The sequence below is a fragment of the Tursiops truncatus genome, chromosome 6, assembly GCF_011762595.2.
Source record: "Tursiops truncatus isolate mTurTru1 chromosome 6, mTurTru1.mat.Y, whole genome shotgun sequence".
Lineage (NCBI taxonomy): Eukaryota > Metazoa > Chordata > Mammalia > Artiodactyla > Delphinidae > Tursiops > Tursiops truncatus.
Window position 1 is genome coordinate 97,273,762 of NC_047039.1, and position 22,144 is coordinate 97,295,905.

The 22,144-nt window shown below is 41.5% G+C and overlaps 1 long non-coding RNA gene across 1 annotated transcript in view; it reads right to left on the reverse strand.

Moving 5' to 3' along the window:
- LOC141278907 (uncharacterized) overlaps window positions 1-15,304 on the reverse strand; it is a 137,822-nt gene extending 122,518 nt beyond the window's left edge. The window contains exons 1-2 of the long non-coding RNA XR_012332309.1: window positions 15,270-15,304; window positions 14,975-15,095 (exon numbers count right to left, since the gene is read on the reverse strand). This is a non-coding gene — a long non-coding RNA (uncharacterized lncRNA). The remainder of the gene's footprint in view (window positions 1-14,974; window positions 15,096-15,269) is intronic.
- Window positions 15,305-22,144: the final 6,840 nt, after the last annotated feature.

The window sequence follows — 22,144 nt, forward strand, 5'->3', positions numbered from 1 at the left end:
TGTGAATGTCACTTAGGGGCCCTGCCTACAACTCAAAGACATAGGGTATAAATTCTAGGCGCCGCCTCTGTTAGTTTCCTTTTGCTGCTTTAACGAATTACCACCAACATAGTGACTTAAAACAGCACGGACTTATTATCTTATTGTTCTGGAGGTCAGAAATCTGAAAAAAGGGTCTTACAAGGCTAAAATCAAGGTGTCACCAGAGCTGATTCCTTCTGGAGGCTGTAGGAGGGAATCTGTCTTCTTGCCTACAATAGTTTCTAGAGTCTGTCTACATTCCTGGGCTCACGGTCCCATATCATCCAACATCTGCTTCTGGCATCACGTGTTTTCTCTAACTTTGACACTCTTGCCTCCTTCTTATAAAGACTCATGATTTCATGGGACTCACCCAGGTAATCCAGGGTGGACTTCCCATCTCAGGATCCTTTTATTACTTCTGGTCCATTTTGCCATGTAAGGTAATGTGTTCATAGGTATTGGGGATTAAGACGTGGACATCTTCGATGGGTTTCTAGTATTCTGCCTACCACACTAGCCTTAACAGGATGCCATAGATAGAGAAAATGGAAAATGGTAACAAATATGAGAGCTTTAAAGTATGAACTTGGGTGAGTTACTTAAGCCCAGTCAGCCCTCAGTTTCTTCATCTATAAAGTAATAGTACCTGCCTCATGCAATTGTTACTAGTGTTAAATGAGCTACTATTTTCAAAATACTGAGGGCAGGGCTGGCTCATGGAGAGTGCTACATAAGTGATTTTTAAAAGTCACAATGGAGGGAATTCCCTGGTGGTCCAGTGGTTAGGACTTGGCGCTTTCACTGCCAAGGGCTCGGGCTCAATCCCTGGTCGGGGAAATAAGACCGCCAAAAGAAAAAAAAAAACCAGAGCTTAAAAAAAAAAAGTCACAAGGGAGGACACTCTACATTACAAAGTAGACTTGGGATCCAGCTGCTTCTTATTTGGCCGACACTGTGTTACATAGTCCAGGATTAATAGCAGCAGGGGCTTATTAACTTAATGGACGTTAATAAATCTCGGGAGTGAGTCTGATACAATAGTGTATGTATTTACTATTTTTTTAAGAAAGTAATCTAAAACATTAACAGTTCTCATGTGAGATTATGGGTGATTTTTATACTCTTCTTTATAGTTGATCTATGTTCTATATTTTGTTCAATTAACTATATATCAGTTATATCAGAGGAAAAAAAATAATGCACGCAATTTAAACGTTTATATATATAAAGAGATCAGAGGTTTTTTCCTGGGTTCCTGGACTTGATTTCTGATGTGTGGAGGACAGGGTTCCCTACACATTCAAGCAATGCTCCAGCACCAGCTGGGTGTCCTATATAATTCAATTAGATTCTGACACTGTCTACCTGGAGATGGCATCAGAGTCACAGGTTGATGGCTCAGTCCCACAAGACTGCCCCGCACTCCCTTCAGACGTCTGTTGCAAGCCCAGGTTATTCCTCACATTTCTGAGCAACTGGCTACAGGTTGTACATTCCCATGATGTTCTCCTTGGACGTCAAAGTCAGTTGCAAGTCCAGGCTGTTACTTGCACTTCTGACTGACTGGCTCCCAAGACCCCTCCTGGGGTTCTATTAATTTGCTAGTGTGGCTCACAAAATTCAGAGAAACTCTTCACTTACTGGATTACCAGTTTATTATAAAAGAATATAACTCAAGAATAGCCAGACGAAAGTGACGCATAGGGCAAGGACACAAGCTTCCCTGCGCTCTCAGAGTACGCCTCCGTCCCCAAATCTCCACTTGTTCACCAACCTCGGAACCCAGTCTACTGGAAGCCCTTGGTACCCAGTCCACTGGATTTTTATGGAGGCTTCAATACAGAGGCATGATTGATTAAATCATTTGCCCCTGGCAATTGAGCACAATCTCTAACCCCTCTCCCTTCCCGGGAGGTCAGGGAATGGGATAGAAAGTTCCAACCCTCTTATCTCCTGGCCAGTTCTCAGGGCAGTCAGCCCCACCCTTAGGTGTGGTCAGAAGTCACCTTAGTAACATAACAAAATATACCTTGATCACTCCGATCTATTAGGAAATTCCAAGGGTTCTAGGAACTCTGTGCCAGAAAGTAGGGGGCGGGGATGAAGACCAAATATATATTTCTTATTATAAATCACAATATCATTAGTCATTGGAGAAAAACAGAAAAATAAAAGTGTCTACACGCTATTCAAGCCATGTAAACAAAACCAAGACAATAATCCTTAACGGACCTCTATCGACCATTGGATACAATCTAGACACACAGACCTAGCATTTAAGACTTTTTAGAAACCAGCTCAAATCGCCCTGCACACTGCCATTCTTCCCATCCCCTTGTTGCTGTGACTCAAGCTAGCAAAGCCCTATTTAGAAGCTGTGATGTGAAGCTCTACATTGTGTTCTGGGTCTGCAACTACTACAGCAAACCCTCTCTATTCTCAAGTAATTAATAATCTAAAAGAAGGGGTAGAGTTCTATACAACAAAAGACAAAAAAAATGGTCTCAATGGCATCTTTGTTACTGTTATCATCAAATGCTATGAGACATGATTGATCCTAACAGGGCTAGGGCTGGCTTCTGGGATATGCAACCTGGGCAGTGAGCGCCCTGGCTTAGGAGGGCCCATGCTTAGTGCAGAGCTAAGTGCAGAGCTAAGAATTTCAAGCTACAGTCGGCTTGAAATTCTTTTTTTGTTTGTTTTGTTTTTTTTTGCAGTACGCGGGCCTCTCACTGTTGTGGCCTCTCCCGTTGCGGAGCACAGGCTCCGGACGCGCAGGCTCAGCGGCCATGGCTCACGGGCCCAGCCGCTCCGCGGCATGTGGGATCCTCCCGGACCGGGGCACAAACCCGTGGCCCCTGCATCGTCAGGCGGACTCTCAACCACTGCGCCACCAGGGAAGCCCGAAATTCTTAACCATTTCTGAACAAGGAGCCATGCATTTTCATTTTGCACTGGGTGGGCCCCACAAATTATGTAAACAGTCCTGAAAACGGGTCTGAGGGTGGAGGGCAATTGGACGTGGAGGCTCCAAGTACATCGTCATTGAGAAACACCAATCAAGTGGCCAAATCCACAGGGTTTACTTTGCCTCTCCTACGCTTTGGACACCACGCTAAGAACTACATGTACGTATATGTATATACACACATCCACTTTCTCTATCAGTATATATGCACACACACTTAAAATTCCACCAGTTCATAGCTATCTACTTGCTTCTTCTCCACCAACCATCTACCTTACCATTTATCTCTCCATAGGTGCAACAGGAAAAGATTTTCTACGAATTTAACTTCCTTTGCCTTCTCACTCTCCCTCCTTCCCTCCCTCCCTTCCTTGATCCCTTCCTCCTTTTCTTCCTTCTTCCTTTTCATTGATTAATGAGGTTCTATGACTCTTAAGTCCTTATGTCAACTTCAGTGGGCCTCACTTGGGCTGCTTATTTCAAATGCAGATTTTTATACTTCAGTCCTAGAAATTCTGATCAGTAAGCCTGAATTGGGGCTGCAGGAATCTACACTGAAAACACACACACGCAAACACACACACACACACACCAGGTGATTCCGGTGCCTACCAGAACGTTGAGGAACATTGCTCAAATGTGATCCAATCCCCTCACCTAATGGTTCTCAGAAACTGAAACCCAGAAAGAGAAAGTAACCTCCCTAAAAGTCAAATGTTGATTTGCTAACAATGTTGAAGAAGGAAGGTCCATACCTGACCATCTAATTTGTACTTCAGAGCCCTTAAAAGCGTAGTTCTTGAAATCACGGAAATGCAAGTCTCCAAAAACGCTTGGGTGATCCCTAGGGGAATGCAGCGTTTGAGTCAAGTCACACCTTTTCATCTTCTTTTCCCACAGTGAAAATCAGACCGAAAAGAACACATGGGGGCATGCTGGTAGTGGGGAGAAATCAGAAAAGAGAAACTTGCAGCCCTGCCCCGGTGTGGAGACGAGAAGGCCTGGCTTCCCAGGGTCCAAGCTTCTTGCGCTGGGCGGTGCTGCACGTGCCAGTCAGGATGTTTTTTTTTTTAAATACAAACCTCCCTGGACACCCTTAGCCCTGACACAGCACCTTCCACGTGGAGTGTGGCGTGATGGGGACACATGAACACTGAGATTGGACGGTCTAGAATTCACCTCCTGTCTCTGGCACACCACCTTCAAGCTGTGTAACCTGCAGCAACTCGTTCCAGCTCTCCGTGCCTTGGTTTCAAGATTTATCAAAATGACAGAATGGTAATGAACACACAGGGCTTATGGTTGAGAGACTGTATAATACTAACACATTAAGAGAACAGGCTGTGAAGTTGGAAACCTAAGTTCACATACTGGCTCCTCTTCTTAATAGCTGTGACCTTGAGGAGGTTACTTCGCTCTCTGGGACAGATAAGGATTATGATCACACATTCCTTGTGGGTGATGGCTCAGATGAAATGAAACTATGTATCGAATGCTGTTGACTAAGCACCTAGCAAGGACTCAATGAATGTAAGTTGTATGAAGCATGGTAGATGCTTGATAAACCTATGGGAAATCAAATGAATGGGAAAAAGGGGAATTTGAGGCATAGTGGAGTTACACAAAGCAGTGTGTCTTTTCTCCTCTCCAAGAACACTCTCTGAACCCAGTGAATTTCCACTGATGGAGAAGCTGGGATGGCAGACCAGATTAGGGTAATTGCCTTCCTTGGAAGCTGAAAAGTTACAGTTAGTTTGCCTCCGGCACCTCTATTACTGCAACTTCAATTCAATCCCCACATCCCACTGAAATAGTGAATGAAATTTAAAAGCTGCAGAAGAAAAGGGAGAATTGCGGAGTGAAGCCAAAACGCTTCAGGCTTCATTCGGATCCTGTCCTGCCATCTCCCCACCCTGTCTCTGGCCCAGGCCTCCGCAAGCTTCCTCTCTTTCTGTCCTTTTTCGGGGGAAAAAGTCTTTGTCCCTGCAGTTGGCCGTGAGAAGTTCTTCTTTTCTTTTCCTTATGGGCAAGTGCAGGGGAAGGGTGAGCACGCTGAGGCATTGAGGGGGAGAGCCCAGAGGAATAAGAGAGCAGGGCTTTGGTCTCCGACTGAAAACACAAACAATACAGCTCTTGGTCAAGGTTCTCATCAAGTCACTGTAGCTGCCTCTTTACTTGCTTGTGTTTTCACCAGGCAGGGGGGTGTCCAGGCCCCAATGTCAAGGCCATGAGCAGTCAGATTTGGTATAAAGCCAGGCCATCAGCAGCTGCACAGTTTATCTGTTTCAACATTTGTAACACGGGATAAGATGGGTACAAGACGTGGCACCATATGCTCAGTAAAATGCCTTTTTCTTGCTCTCGTCCTCATTCTTCTTCTTCTCTTCCACTACCTCTTTCTTCTTGTCCTTTTTCGTCCTTATGCTTTTCCTGCTCTTTCACTCTCTGTCTCTGCTAGCCAAAGTCAGGGGCCATGTTTTAGTCAACTCTGCCTCCCCTGAGACCTTGTACACAGCAGATGCTCAATGGATCCTTGTATAATGGAGAAAGAAAGAAACCCTCCACTGCCCTTTCTCTGCATATTAGAAAGCACTATCATATCTGTGTTCTTGCCAATGAGTACTAGCTAGTAAAATGCAACACTTCTAAGTAAAGAATTAGAGAAACATAAAAACCTAGAACAACCCATGCACTGGCTTAGGCTCCAACTCTGACTTTACATAAAAGACCCTGGAGACTCAGAGCAGAGTAGGGATTTATTTACGGCCCTTGTCGGGGGCAGTGGCAGAGTGATCTGTTTTTCTCCTCATCCATTTCAATTTCTCTATACCACGACATCTCCCTCTATGCAGGTGAGTCTCCTGATTGTCCCATTAATACATTCACTCATTTATTCATTCAGGAAAGAAATGTCTAATAGCACTTACAATGGGTCACGTAGTCATGGTGCTAGGTACCAAGGTCAACTATACATAAAAATAGGCCTGGGGCTTCCCTGGTGGCGCAGTGGTTGAGAGTCCGCCTGCCAATGCAGGGGACACGGGTTCGTGCCCTGGTCTGGGAAGATGGAGCGGCTGGGCCCGTGAACCATGGCCGCTGAGCCCGCGCGTCCGGAGCCTGTGCTCTGCAACGGGTGAGGGCACAACAGTGAGAGGCCCGCGTACCGCAAAAAAAAAAAAAAAAAAACGCCTGATTTTTACCCTCATAAAGCAAACGAAGGAGACTGCTGTTAACTGAAAACATGTAAACTCCACTGTACTCTTCTCAACATACGTGGATATATATTCAGTTTTAAATAGTAATAACGTGCTTTAAAGGAAAACTCTAAGATGCTAGGAGAGGGGAAAATAAAAGGTGAACACTATTTAACGGAGGCATGGAGGAAAGCATTTCTGACTGAATGACTTTTAAACGGAAGCCTAAAGATTAAAGAATATTCTTATGGGCAAGTTCCGCTAGTCCTCTACACCTCTGCTTATGTGGCTGGCCCATCTGGAATGCCCTTCTTTGTTTCTTCCTTCATCTAAGGTCCACATGTTCTTTAAGTCCCAGTACAAAGGCCACAAGTCTTCCCTTATCATTTTATTTTATTTTTTATTTTTTATTTTTTGCGGTACGTGGGTCTCTCACTGCTGCGGCCTCTCCCATTCCGGAGCACAGGCTCCAGACGCGCAGGCTCAGCGGCCATGGCTCACGGGCCCATCCGTTCCGCGGCATGTGGGATCTTCCTGGACCGGGGCATGAACCCACGTCCCCTGCATCAGCAGGAGGACTCTCAACCACTGCGCCACCAGGGAAGCCCTTCCTTTATCATTTTAGCCCTGCACTTTCTAAAAGAAGATCAAGTCTTCCCTCCAAAAATACAGTCTCATCATTTCAATGCATATTCAGCGAACACTTTGTCAGAGATGTTTGACTCCGTTTGCCAAGACAAATGCATCTGTATTCTTTATGCGGATGAAACAGGTCCATGTTTATCTGGTTAACATTTATTAAAGCATGTTGGATCTGTATGAGCTGAGGCCTGGTCTAAGAAGTTCTACAGGCAACCTATTACGTAATTGCTTCATGGATATATATATATAATAGATTGATAGATAGATCGCCAGGTGTTATACACTGGAACAGTGAAATTTGCTGAAAAAATATAAAATCTTAATCAAGAGATTAGAAATGACAGAGCAGTGAAAAAAAGAAGGGTGAATTTGAAGATGGGAGACATGAATATAGATTCTACTTCTATTTTTTTTTAATGACTTAAACAGCAACAATAACGACGAGACTAATCTCTAGGCTTTATGGAGCTCTTAATACATTCTAGGCATTGTGCTAAGAATTTCATGTAAATTACCATGTTAATCCTATTAAATAGGAATTATTATGAGTTTCACTCCAGTTTTTACAGATAAGGAAGCCGAAGCTTGGGGAAGTTAAGTAACTTTCTCAAGGTAACACACTTAATAAGTAATAAATGCAGTGTTTAAACTGGGTGGTTTAATTCTAGAACCCACGCTACATACGCACTTGAAAGTTCAGGGCAAGCTTAATATGCGTCTTAGCTACAGCTGGCAACAATTTTTGTAACCTAAAATAACAAGGGGAGTGGACCCAGTCAATGACAACTCAAGCACCTCGATTTTAAAGGGCTTCTTCTTTCTGTTCTTTCACTGCTTGGGAGGATCAAGAGACGCTTCCTAGAAGAGTTACAGGAAGATCTGGAATCTGGAGAAATTTTCAGTCTCTTGGGTTCCTTTCACTTCATTCAAACCCCGGTCCTGCAATTCTTTGATTATTTATAGAGGATATTCCCAAAGGAAGGCAGCACCATATTCTGCCTTAGAGATTGCAAAGAGAGATAAATAAAACATTCCTCATTCTCTTACTCGCTGGGGAAATTGGGGGCTGTGTTTACATCGCTTCCTTGGTATTTATCCTCCTGCTAACTGTTCCATCCCCTCTATTTCATCTTGTTATTTTACTTCCATTAGGGGAGCAGAAAAAACATGAGAAGCCATTCTGATCCACCCCAATCCTCAGAGGGCATTGCTCGGTCAAAGTCAGCATCCTCTCCCTTGTAATTTTCCCTACAAACATCTCATTCAAGAGGCATTTTCCTCCCTCTGAGTACTAATGTCCTGATGATGATAAAAATAAATAAATATCACACACATACACACACACACATCAAAACAAAACAGAAGGGGAGAAAAGAGAACAGAAAATCGATTGCACGCTTGGTTCATTTCATGTTTATATACTTCTGGATTTCCTTCCTGGGCTCCTGAGAATTGCCTAGTTAGCAGTTAGGAAGGGCTGGCGGGGTCACAGCAGTTTGAACGTGGCAGGCCTGTCTTCCCGTGGCTTTTCTTCTTTGGGAAGGGGCTGAGGTTTATTAAGAAATCTTCTGAACATATGAGCTCCTTTATTTACCCATCACGTCCATAGAGACATTGATGCAGTCCATTTTGTGTGGGGAACTGACAGGATTATTTGTTATTTTCAGTACTTTTCCGGAAATAGCAGCTTTGCTTCAAGAAAATCCTGCGGTTGGTTAAAACAATTTTGATCACTGGAGCCCTTATTTGCTTAATTTTTCTTTACCCTGGCTCTTCAGTGAAGGACACATACTCTGAGCATCTAGCTGTGTATTAAGATCTATACCGAGCACTTTCCATGTGTTATTCCACTTGATTAAATAAACAAATATATTGAAGTAAACAGCAATGTCCTAATGCTATAGATGGAGAAACTGAGACTCAGTATAAACATAATTCTGATTGGGAGACTGTGAGAAATCTCTGCAGCTCACTGATATAAATTTACTTCCCTCTGATAAGTTTCTTTTTAAATTTTATTTTACAGTAGAGTTCATTTAAAATGTTGTGTTCATCTCAGGTGTACAGCAAAGCGATTCATTTATATATATACATATATCCATTCTTTTTCAGATTCTTTTCCCATACAGGTTATTACATAATATTGAGTATAGTTCCCGGTGCTATACAATAGGTCCTTGTTGATTATCTATTTTATATACAGTAGTGTGTATTTGTTAATCCCAAACTCTTAATTTATCCCTCCCCCCCACCCCAACATGTTTCCCTTTGGTAACCGTAAGTTTGTTTTCGAAGTCTAATAGGTTTTAAAAGGCAATGGGGTACAGCTGACATCACTGGGTTTTTGAATACTAGATTTGTGTCCCTTACAAGATACACGGCCTTAAGCAAAAAACATGAAACTATCTAACTCTTATTTTCCTCCCCTCTGTGGTATAAAAGGGACTGTATGAAAAATTTTTTTAATTTATTTTTTAAATTAATTAATGTTTTAACATCTTTATTGGAGTATAATTGTTTTACCATGGTGTGTTAGTTTCTGCTTTATAACAAAGTGAATCAGCTATACGTATACATATATCCCCATATCTCGTCCCTCTTGTGTCTCCCTCCCTCCCACCCTCCCTATCCCACCCCTCTAGCTGGTCACAAAGCACAGAGCTGATCTCCCTGTGCTATGCGGCTGCTTCCCGCTAGCTATTGATTTTACGTTTGGTAGTATATATATGTCCATGTCACTCTCTCACTTTGTCCAGCTCACCCTTCCCCCTTCCCATGTCCTCAAATCCATTCACTAGTAGGTCTGTGTCTTTATTCCCATCCTGCCCCTAGGTTCTTCATGACCTTTTTTTTTTTGATAGATTCCATATATATGTGTTAGCATGTGGTATTTGTTTTTCTCTTTCTGACTTACTTCTCTCTGTATGGAGACTGTATGAAATTCTGATACAGAAATCAGATACAGAAATTCTGGCTCCACCATTTACTAATGCTATGTCTTAGGTTAGCTTTCCCAAAAGCAATGCTTGGAATGAGGATTCATGCATGTGTTATTTATTAAGGACATGCTCCCAGGAGAGAATGATAAGGGAGAAGTAGGAGAGGGATGGGAAGAAATCAAGCAAGGGTGAGATGTCAAGCGAGTCCCCATCTCAGCCTAATCCCACAGGGAGCTCTGGAGCATATTCCTCCTCAGTTTGTCCTCGCTCAAGGCAAAGGAGCTGGATTTTCACACTGTCATCCCTGTCTGTCACTGGTAAGAGCCGCCCGAGAAGGTTATGAACTCCCAGGTACTTTTGACTCTCTGCTTGTGCTGGGCAGTGGCCAGAGGTAAGACAGACATAAGAAGATCTGGGTGGTGCACTCTGTGGTTCTGGGTATGACATTTCACGTTTCTATTTTATGTTCCTATCTTTAAATTGGTCAGCTAGGTTCTACAACTTCAATTTGTTTAATTGTTCCACATGAAATTGGAAAGAAAAAGTAAGTTCCTTCCACTGGAACTTAAGTTTCTTGGGCCAGGGATCTTGATTTTACTCAATCACATAGCCCATACTCCTACAAGATTGACTAATAGTAGAAGGGGCTAAATAAATATCTAACAAAGAAATGAATGGTGAACAAATGGGTATTCACCAATTGTTGGATAAGGGTTGTCATGACTATCAGATTAATCTGCTAATTAGATCATCAAAATATTTCATATTCTCACATTGGGCTTGTCACACATATAGGAAAGACACCAATGGACCCAGAGAATGTAAAGATATCTTAATGAAAAATAACACAGAGGGACTTCCCTGGTGGTGTAGTGGTTAAGAACCTGCCTGCCAATGCAGGGGACATGGGTTTGATCCCTGGTCCGGGAAGATCCCACATGCCGCAGAGCAGCTAAGCCCATGAGCCACAACTACTGAGCCTGCGTGCCACAACTACTGAAGCCTGCGCTCCTAGAGCCCATGCTCTGCAACAAGAGAAGCCACCGCAATGAGAAGCCCACGCACCGCGATGAAGAGTAGCTCCCGCTCGCCGCAACTAGAGAAGGCCCACGCGCAGCAACAAAGACCCAACACAGCCAAAAATAAATAAATAAATTTTAAAAAGCCCCAGAAACATACAAAGATATTTACTTAAAGAAAGGGATAACACAGTACATCCTAGACCAGGGTTTAACTTCCCAGTCCCCAAACTACCCACAAGAACAAACTGCTATGAATGATACCACTGCTTAGAATGAGGGTTTTACCCCTTTTCCATTTTCATGGGGCTTTATGCCCTCTAAGTGCCTCCCATCTTGGAGGCTTGGCTAAACAATAGCCTTCCCACTAGGTACAAGAAACTAGAATTGGTAACAACCCCAGACTCCATAAATACGGATGTGAGCATCATGTGGGTTTGAAGATTTAATTTATATAATAGCATTGTCCATTAAGCTTCATGCTGAGAAAGTAATATAAAAATATTTTGCTAAGTGAAAGAATACAGTCATAAAAAACACGTATTGTATGGTATCATTTATATGAAATGTTCCAAGTTGTCCTCTGTACCAATGGGGACAACAGTACCTATCCTATAGGATTTATTGTAAGGATTAAATGAATAATAGCAAGTCAAGCATTGAAAACGGCGCTTGACACTGACATGAATGCTGTGTAAATATTAAGTATAATTATCAACAACAAACAAAAAAGCAATGGAAAATTGCTGATAAATGGAAATTGACACAGACATGTAACAATAATTCACAAGTGACACAGCTGAAACACACATGAAGGGGTGTTTGACTTCACAAGAAAACAACTACACGCACCTTGAATTTTAAAAGATGTTATTCTATCAGATTGGCAAAGATTACTTTTTGTAGCACACCCAGAAGTTAGTAAGGAGCGACAGCAAAGGGCTTTGTCATACGCAGAGGAAGAGCATGTAAACTGGAACAAACCCTTCTAATGAGCATTTGGACAAGTTTATCAAAAAGCACTTCATATCATCATGAAATTGCTCATTATATTTTTTCAACTGAGAGCCAAGGAAAAGAGAGAGAAACTTTCTTTGATGGAAAGTGACACAGAACACGTAGAGGTAGTTACACTAAAAGGAGATCACAGCATACTTTAGACTGGGTAGTAACTTCCCAGGCTCTGCTGGGATAGACTGCCATGAAAGATACCTTTGCTCAGGAGGGAAAATTCAAGTTCAGTTCACCTTTAATTGAGCTGTAGAATTTTGAGAGGCCTGGCTTATTGCAGAGATCTGAATTTCAACTCCTACGCATGAGCATGCCCAAATTCTCCTCTTCTGATCCTTGTATCACCAAGACCCCAGGAACAACCCTCCGTATTTCCCCCACCTTCCTAGGACAGCTACAGCAGCCATTTACTTGCTTATTTTCTGGATCTCAATTGCTTCTTCGTGTGTGTGTGTGTGTGTGTGTGTGTGTGTGTGTGTGTGTGTGTGTGTGCGCTTATAAATTTCTATTTTCTTGTGAATTCAGCTGTGTATTTAAAAGGAACTCTCATATAACATCTAGGGTTTCCAAGTATTGTATAGCAGTAGGGCTTTCCAATTCTCTAGCCCATTCTATGGCCCAAGCCAGATATCTATTTTAAGATGATCTACAAATTTGCCAACTCCCATGGTCCTATGGTTCTAAGAGGAAAACCTAGAATCACACATAATTAAAGGCCTCTTTGTATGAGAATAAGCATGAGAACAAGAAAACGCTACATTTGGCCAAGCACTGAAGCAGTTTGGGTTTTCATATCTTTCTACAGCTATCAATATAGACCTCCACAATGCTCTCCCGGCCCCATGTGCACGTGCCTAGGACTAATGACACTCTTGGATATGATCTGTCTACAAGCCTGTCTGTCCTAGAAGACAGCTGCCTCTCTAGAAGCTAGCATTCTCTCTCCTATAAATCTGTATCCCAGTTTCTAGAACTACGTCTCCCACGAGAATACGTGCTCTGTGCATGCCTGTTGAAAGACTTAGTGACTTTTCTTTTAGAAATATATCTGATGGGGTGGTAGAGAGAAAAGGTCTTAGATGAAATGCTTTGGGTCAACTGTAATAAATGGTGCATTTTTAATTTCACAAATATCAATTGAACACCAAACATAACTGTAGCCACTTTCTAGGTCCTGAAAGATGAATACACTTTGTTTGAGAAAATGGCTGTTTTTATCAGGATTTCATTTACATTCTATAGGAAGAATTTCTGTGCATGTGTGTATTTTGCGTGTGTCTGTGTGTGTAAGAGAGAGAGAAAGAGAGAGAAAGAGATTTCTCCCTTGCAAAATAATATGTTTTTTATATGATCTGGAGAGAAATCCTTCAGTGTAGTAGCAGAAACATCTACCAGACAAGCCTGCCTGGGTTAGCTATTTTCTAGCTATGTGATCTTCAGCAACGTACTTCCTTTCACCAAGTATCAATTTTCTGCTACATGCCTTCCAGGGTTGTTATGAGAATTGAGAATTGTAAATAATGTCTATAAAAATACATGGCCCATAGTAGGTGCTCAATAAATCACAGCTGCTGCTATTACATCATAACATGAGAATCCTTCTCAAATGTGAGGGTTAACTCCCTTATTGAGTCTGTCTTCCAGGTTCAGGGTCTGGACACTTGTTTTCTTTAAAACAGGGTACAATGTGACTTCTTGTTACTAACTCTAACCCTGTGAAATGCGTATTATGATGGGCAGTTCTGCCAGTTAGGGTAAGACAAGATTGAGCTTGCACACTGTCTTTAGTAAGCATGGAGCCAACCTCCTTTACTGACATTTCCAAATCAGAGCCAGCAGCAGAAATATAGATAGTGCCATAACCTTGATGCCTTGAGATTCTCTAAAACCTATTCGATATGACAAAAGGTCGACCACATTGGTTACCAGGAAAACCTCAGGAAGTGCAGACGAGCCCTTAGGGCATCAAGGGCTAGGGTATTTCACTGCTCCCCTGTCTCTAAATGGATAGCATCTCACAGGGACGTTTTACCACATTCCTCTCATCTGGTGCCAAGAATGTTCAGGAAAAGCCAACAGGAAACAAAAACTAGCCAATTTGTAAAATTTTCTCATGCCTCTTTTATTTCCCAGTGTATGCTCTCGTTGATCTCGCAGAGTTCTTGAGGCTGGAATGGTGAATAATAACCTCAGGCCACGCATGGTCTGACCTTGGCAGAGGCCTTTCCTTTTGCCTTTCCTGGTTGCAGTGGGTCAGATTCCCATGCGTGTGCATCGTAGCCCCAGAAGAATCGCCTCTGTAGCTCCTCTGTCTACTTATTGAGAGGAAGACGTGGAAAGGGGTGGCAGGGAGAGTATCAGACTTGGAGTTCTACCACTCATGAGCTTAGAGGTCTTGGGTAAATCATTTTATATCCCCAGACCTTCATTTGTCATCTGCAAAATAGAATCAGTGTCTAGCTCGCCTGAGAACACATTTGTGAGAATAGTTTATAATATTAAATATAATATTTATATTTATTACATTATAATGTAACTTAATCCCTATACATGCGGAGGCTTTTTATTTTTGCCATGTCCATCACCAGAGGGAAATGAAACACCCTCCATTCTTCTTTCAAGCTAATGCCATTTCTAACATTGTCTTATCCACAATATGAGCAACAAGCTAGAATTATGATTATGAAAAGATCTAGGGAGAAAGAGAGCAAGTTATTAAGGAATTGGCTTATGTGAATGTGCAGCCCTCTGGGTCTGAAATCCTTAGGGCAAGCTGACAGGCTGAAAATTCAGCTAAGAGCTGATGTGGATACTGCAGTCAAGTTCTGCAGGGTTGCAAGCTGGAAACTCAGGCAGAATTTCTATCTTCTAGTCTTGAGAGTTCCTTCCACTTTTGGAGAACCTCAGTCTTTGCTCTTAAGGCCTTCAAGTGATTGCATGAGGCCCACCCACACGATGGAGAATAATTTACTTTATTGACAGTCTAGTGATTTAAATGTTAATCACATCTAAAATATATCCTCCCAGGCATTCACATCCAGATTGGTGTTGACCAAACAAATGGGTACCATAGCCTAACCAAGTTCACACATAAAATGAACCACCACAGCACCAACTACTGCAGAGGATTTCCAAGTGGAAAGAACTGGGTGGTGGTTTGGAAAGAAGAAGACTTACGGAGCACATGATCTCTGGTCTTCAATACCTGAAGGGCAGTTGTTGAATGGGACTTGCTTCTAGAGGTCACTGAAGGCCCAACAATGACCAAGAAGTACAGCTCCAGAGAGACCAACTCTGGCTGAAAATAAGGAAGAATATAGTATCAGCTACATGTGTTGCAATTTTTAAATTGCAGTTCATTACTATGTGAGGACACAGATCGCCTCTTTTCAAGAAGCAAATGTAAACATTTTATTTATTTAATGTTTTACTTTTCCCTGTTGGCATTTTTTTCAAAGGTGCTCATTCCTACCTGGCATAAGACTCATTTTAGGCTGTTTTTTTAATATTATGCCAGAGCAAGGGTGAAGTAAGTAGAAGATGGCGTTACAATCATGAATTAGCATTCTCTTTCCTTGTTGTACTGATCATATAAGCCTGAAAGTTGGAATTGAAGTGGTTTTAATAACAGTTCAAATTAATGTACTCAACTATATGAGACAAGTAAATATGATTATCTACCCACATGTTTCAGGTTTGCCTAAATTTGATGGTATGTGTAGTATTTCGTCTTTGACTCATTCTCTAATCTCAGGCAAGTTAACTTCTTCATGTCTTAGCTTCTCCGTCCGTAAAATGGGTATGTTTCATTGATCACTCAAATTTTCAGATTCTTTCTAGCTCTTACATTTGGTGACACTGATTCCAAGTTATCTTCAGAAATCTTTCAGAACTCTACTAAAGCACTATTGCTAAACCCATATAATATCTAGGATTAATCGATATTTTCTTCTTGCAAACCAAATCTGTTAGAATATCAGAGCTTCTCAGACAAGTGTTGGCTCATAAAGAAATCCAGTTTATTTTCCATTAAAAGAAAATGCATTTAATAGGATCTGTCATACTTTCCTCTCAAGTGAAAGGTATTCAGAGGGGCAATTGTGTCCCTGGGTGCAGATCTGATTGGAAAAATAATTTCTAAATGCTCCCATGGGTTGACTCTCAGTGCAGCCACTCTCTTATCCCATGCTGTTCATCTTCTGCTGTGTTTGTCCCTTTGTGAGGCTCATGTATTCTTACTATTTTCAAGGTTTTACATTTTTATTTCCAGGGTAGAATTACAAAGGAGGGAGCAATTGGAAACATCTGCTCTGCTTTTGGACACTGGGCAGACGCCTCCGTCACGTGCCTTTCTGCTGCTGGGTGATTAGGTACAACTAGAGGCAGAATTGCTTTTACTTTTGACTGGGATTCTCTTCTTGGCGGTGAATGAATGAATGCACCAGATGGAGCTCTCTCTTCTCACCCACTGAACAGACGTGAACTGTCGGTCACTCAGTCTGATTAGGAATACCTATCCCACCAAGACAGGAGTGGCAGAAATCTTGATTAGTCGAACACCCAAAAGCCTCTGTTTGTTTTCCTAATGCTTGGGCTGATTTTGAGGCAGCATAATGGTGGATTTTGTCTATGTTGCCATGGGGGGTTTTATAAAAAAAAAAAGATAAAAAGAGCTTCTCCTATCATGAGTTTCCAAAGTGAAAGAAGGCTGAAGGCTGAACAAACCATGTACATCACTGCTTTACACATAGGCTTGAGAGCTGTATCAACACAGTTACTTGACAGTTGAGCGTACAGCCACAGATTATCAGAGCTGGAAGAACTCTGGAGACTTCTAGTCCAGATATGTTCATTCATAAACGGGCAAACCATGGCCCAGAAAAATAGGTTGGTATAATACTACTAATAACACCTAAGGTTTACTGAGCACTTATCATATTAAGTACCATGTAAAGCACTTCACAAAGACAAACTCAATTCTCATGAATTCCTTCAGAGTTTGGTACTATTTTCCTTCCTTCCTTCCTCCTCCCTCCCTCCCTCTCTCTTCCTTCCTTCCTTCCTTTTTTTCTTTCTTTCTTTTCTTTCTCATTCTCTCTTTCTTTCTCTCTCTCCCTCTCTCTCTCCCTCTCCCTCTCCTTCTCTCTCCGTGTCTCTCTCTCTCTCTCTCTCTTTCTTTCTTTCTTTTCTTCCAGATGAAGAGACAGGTTGTGAGGCCAGGGCTATACAGTTTCAAAGCAAAGACTCAGGGTCCAAACTCAATTCTAACTGATACCAAAATCTGTGCCCCTGGGCGGGGTGGGGGGGTGGGGTGGGGGTGAAGCAAGCCTGGTTGAATAGCAGTTCTACAACTAACTTGCCCTGAACTTTGTACAAAATATCTCATCTCTCTCAGAATCAATTTTCTCACTTGTAAAGTATAGAAAGTAACAATTACTTCATAACGTGTTGTTGGAATTAAATTAGTAACATTGAAATGATGGTTTTAGTACATGATGGGTCCTCAGAAAATGGGACAGGTACTTGACAGACACTTCAGAGGTCATTACATTACTACCCTCTGTGTATGGAGGGTGCGGGGTGGGTGGTAAGATGGCATTTCTAATGCTTTTCAACCTGGTACTCCCATGATGCTGTGAGTCGTTTGTTTAGGATCAGAGGAGCACTTCTGCCTGATTCCTAGCTCCAGAGTCTTACTCCAACTCAGTGATGTCAGAAAGAGAGAAGCATACATATTGCCCTAATTTGTCTAATAGAAATATGAAATCTCAAATCTAAAAGCTTTACATTTTCTACTGAAGTTTTGGTCTCTTCAATATATGCTTATAAAAACAAAACGCAAACCTTTACCCTGAAGAATCAATGCACTATTTGATTTTTTTCCTTGGGAAAGAAGCAGCACAGATTTGGTAAAGAAGGAGCTGAATGGAGGTTAGATGTAGTGGATTCTTGTCTGGGTCCTGGCACTCTCTACTGGTGTGAATTTACCCTAGACTCCTACTCGGGCTTAGTTTTCCCATCTTTTAAATGAGCAAATCAACTTAGAACTAGATGAACTCTTAGAAACTTTCCAACACAGTGTAATATCTATATGAAAAGCAGAAAACTCTAGTCTCTTACCTAGATGGTAGCAGCCATGTAACAGTATCTACATGTCTTGGATTGAAATGGGATTGAGTCCCTCCCAGTGTGCCTGGCACTGTGTCATTTAATCCTTGAGGGCATCTAGCAGTGAAAGCGATTTAAGATGACAGCAGACCTTATTGTTATATTCCCCAAAATCTTTCCCACGTCCATCCTGACCACTGTAAAAGTGTGTCTGGCATATTGCATTCCACTGTGGTTGAAAGATGCATCCGGGGTCTCTAGTATATTCCTCTTCCTCATGTTTCCATTATTCAGGGAACATTTTCAAAGGATGAGATCTGCTCGATTTCTGAATAGTTTCCAGAGGGATGTGGCAGAGTGCCACCTCATTTGATTCACTTAAAATTAGACCACAGTGAGGAATCCCAGTGTCCCGCTGGGAGCAGTTCTGTACCGGTGGGAGGGTAGGAGGAGAGAGACATACCCGTTTGCTGCTGGAATACAAGAAGGGCTCTCCGTCATTACCTCACATGTCTCCCCAGTTCTGATTATTTCGAGCACTAACCCTCTCCATATAACATCATTTCTGAGTCCCCCCCTTCCTTCTTCCACCTGTCACCTAGCATTACCATTTGGAATTCACTGATACTAATTTTAGCAGAATTGAAGAGCACTTATTGGAAAAACAAAGTCATTGCAAATTCATGTCCTATTCCCAGTCTCTAATAAGTCAACCATATGTTATATTGGTTAAAGACTTAAAATGTACTCATACTGCATATGGGATATAATCCTGGGTGTCTTAGATAACTTGGGTTGTCATCACAAAATAACTTAGATTGGGTGACAAATAACATAAATTTATTTTCTCATACTTCTGGATGCTAGAAACCCAAGATCAGGGTGCCAGCATGATCAGTTCTGGTGAGAGCATATACACAGAGAAAGAAAGAAAGAGGGAGAGAACAAGCTCTTCTCCTCTTCTTATAAGGCCACAGTCCCATCAGATTAGAGCTCCACCCTTATGACCTTATTTAATTTTAATAACCTCCGAAAAGACCTTATCTCCAAATACAATCACACTGAGAGTTAGGGCTTCAATACATAAGTTTTGGCAGGGTGGAGGGAGAAACAATTCAGTCCATGGCACTGGGATTTCCAAAATTTTCTTTCATTTCTCTATCCTCAGAGATAGGTCCCAAAAGAGACATCAAACTTGGCTTAGATTTCCCAAAGATTTCCATATCTACATATGAAAAGAGAATTTGGACTAATTTGTCTAAAATGGGTAAGTTCAGTGATCTGTTTTTTTTTTTTTTCATGTACCTATTTATGGGTTGGAAAGAATTCAATCTTTGGAGAGGGTAGATTTAGTTCTAATCCCGGTAATGTTACTAAGTTTATGATCTCAGCTTTATCCATCTGTAAAGTAAGGTCTTCTGGGAAGATTCCTTCCCACTCTGATATTCTGGGGATCTGAGATGTATGCATTGGAATTTGTGTTCCTTTTGGAATAGATACTTGCTATCAAAATCCAAAGGATGCTCTAATGTCATTGGGCCTACATTTTCATTGGCCTCATGGCCAGGATAATGGAATAGAGATGACAAACAGAATATTGAAATCAAACTTTCTGGGGAGGGGTAGAAGATAGACACTGAGCCATAATCTAGAAGTGAAATTGGGAGCAGTCAGGTGAAAGATTCATGGGTCAAAAGGGGCAGTTCTTGGAGTGCTCTTCCTGCCTGCTGGTTTCCGTTTTGTGGAGTGGTTGGGATAGAGGAGACATCACAGTGATTTATAGAATCTAGTAGTTAGTTAAAGGACAGAATAATGATAGGTGCTTTCTTAACTAGCAGGCATTTTCTAAGTGTAAGACACTTATAAGCACTTTACACTTATTATTATATTCAAATTAATTCTAACCACAAACACTGGAGTATCATTTTTATTCTTAAATTCCAGAAAAGAAAAATGATGCTTAGAGAGCTTAGAGCAAGTTGTCCTAAATCATAAGGCTGGAGAGAAGCAGGGTACAGATTCCAAACAAGCCAGTTGACTTGAGATCTCCTAACGACTAGTCCATTCTGTCTTAGCGGGAAAACTGAGGATCAGTAATGTGGTCTATGTGTTCTCCACCAGACAGTGTTCCAGGAAGACAGGGATGCATGCAACCTTTTACCTCCAACACTTAGGCAGTGTAAACAATACTTGGGGGTAGAAAATACAGGATGACAGCAAACTCCAAATGAGTATCCTCAAACCCAAACAGAATGAGGATCATCCTCAAGGAGGAAACGACATCTAAAGTGAGACCTAAAGACTGAGAATGACTTATACAGGTGAGAATAGGGGAAATACAGTGGGAGAAGAGGGACGGAAGGAAGAGTTTCGTACCAAAAGGTATCTGTCTTACACTCTTAGTTACTCCAATATCCCAAAAAGCATTATTTACTCAAAAGTACATTCTGAATAGCACAATTATCGGTGCTATAGCATACTCATCACATCCTAACTGCGTGTTTATTCATCTCCCTTTACTGATGGTGAATTCCTTGAGAACACAGCCATTTCCTTATTTATCTTTGTGTTCCCAGTACCAAGCATACAGTAGATGTTCAATGCTTGTTGAATGCTTACTGCTTGAATCACAGAATGCATTGAGGGTTCCTGACCTCCCCACTGACTGGCTATCTGTCTTGGATTTACCATTTTATCTCGTCCAGTCGATGTTTCCTTTTTACCCCATTTGTACCAGGTAGCTCTGCTAGACATCAGAGAGGTGAATAAATAAGACACAGTGCGCTGCTTTCCAGGACCTATCGTCTCTGGTGGGGATGGAAGACAAATATGCGAGTTGCTGAGCCTCAGGGTCTCTTCCAGCTACCTCACAAGATAATGCAGTGCCCAGTAAAATAATGCATCAAAAATACTTCATAAAGTATCATCTGTATCTAAGTTAATAGTTATAAATTGCTAAACGGAAGAAAAGTAAAGCTCTTTCCTTAGTAGAATCTCAGTTAATAAATGAGGAAGCATAGTTGGATATCATCACTTAGTAAACACCATGGCACTAATTGTTGCAGGCGAGGTTCCTCAACAGAAATGAAAATTAATGGGTTAAGGTATAAAGAGAAATGCATTTTCTGGATTTAAATATGAGAGAACAGTAGATAACAGACCTTCTACCAACTGATTGACCTGTATCCTGTATTATTCCAAAGTGTCACAATCATTTAAAAAAAAACAACAACTGTGGAATTGCCCCAGATCGGGGGAGACTAAGGAGGCATGACAACTAAAAGTAACGTGCAATACAGGATTGAATCCTGGGCCTGAGAAAGGACATCCATGGGACGAGGGGAAAGCTTCACGTAAGGTCTGTAGTCTATTTTATAGAGTCGCATCCATAATTTCATAATTTTAATAATTGCACCAAGGTTCTGTAAGATGTTAACATCTGGGAGAGTCTGGTGAAAAGTACACAGGAACATTTTGTACTATGTTTTCAAATTATTGTATGCCTAATTTTTTTTTCCGAATAATAATTAAAAAAAAGGTACTTCACTCATGTATCTAGGTCCCTGAAGTTAGAAAAAAGTGATCATGAGATCTGTTACCAGAATCCTGAGGGAGTATTTTGTTGTTCCTATAATTCAACGGGATTATCTGTCTGACCTCCACAGTGTCTCAGAACCAACCAATTCATATTCAGAATCTTTGGGTGATAAAAACAGAAAAACACCAACACACACTGTGCCAGGCACTGTGTTGGCCACTTTATTTACGCCCCTGTGTCACTCGTCATTTTGTATCACGTCCTTTCTGTGCCCTCTACCTTGTCCCATAATTTGAATTCTGTGTTATAGAAAGAGGTCCAAACCAGTCCACTCCGCCCTCTGAACACAGAAAGCAAACAGCTTAATTGGAAATGGCTGTTTTTCTTCTCCTTGGGATGGTAAAAATCATTTTCCATTTCTTCAGGCAGTTGAGAGTCACTGCCCTCCAGGAAATGAGGAACGTTTCCCTGGACTTTATTATAAAATTAATTACGGTTTCGTTTCATTTCAGGGTTGAGGTAGGGTTAACAGAGGAGGAGAGATTCATTAAGGCAAAGGAGTAAATAATATACAAACCTAAAAGATGTTTTGAAAGGTTGCCAGAAACCAGGTGAATAATTGATGAGGCTGTGAGGCATCCAGATCTTTCCCATGAAATGGTAGTTATGCCAAAATGAACTGCAAGCTATCTCCCTCTCTT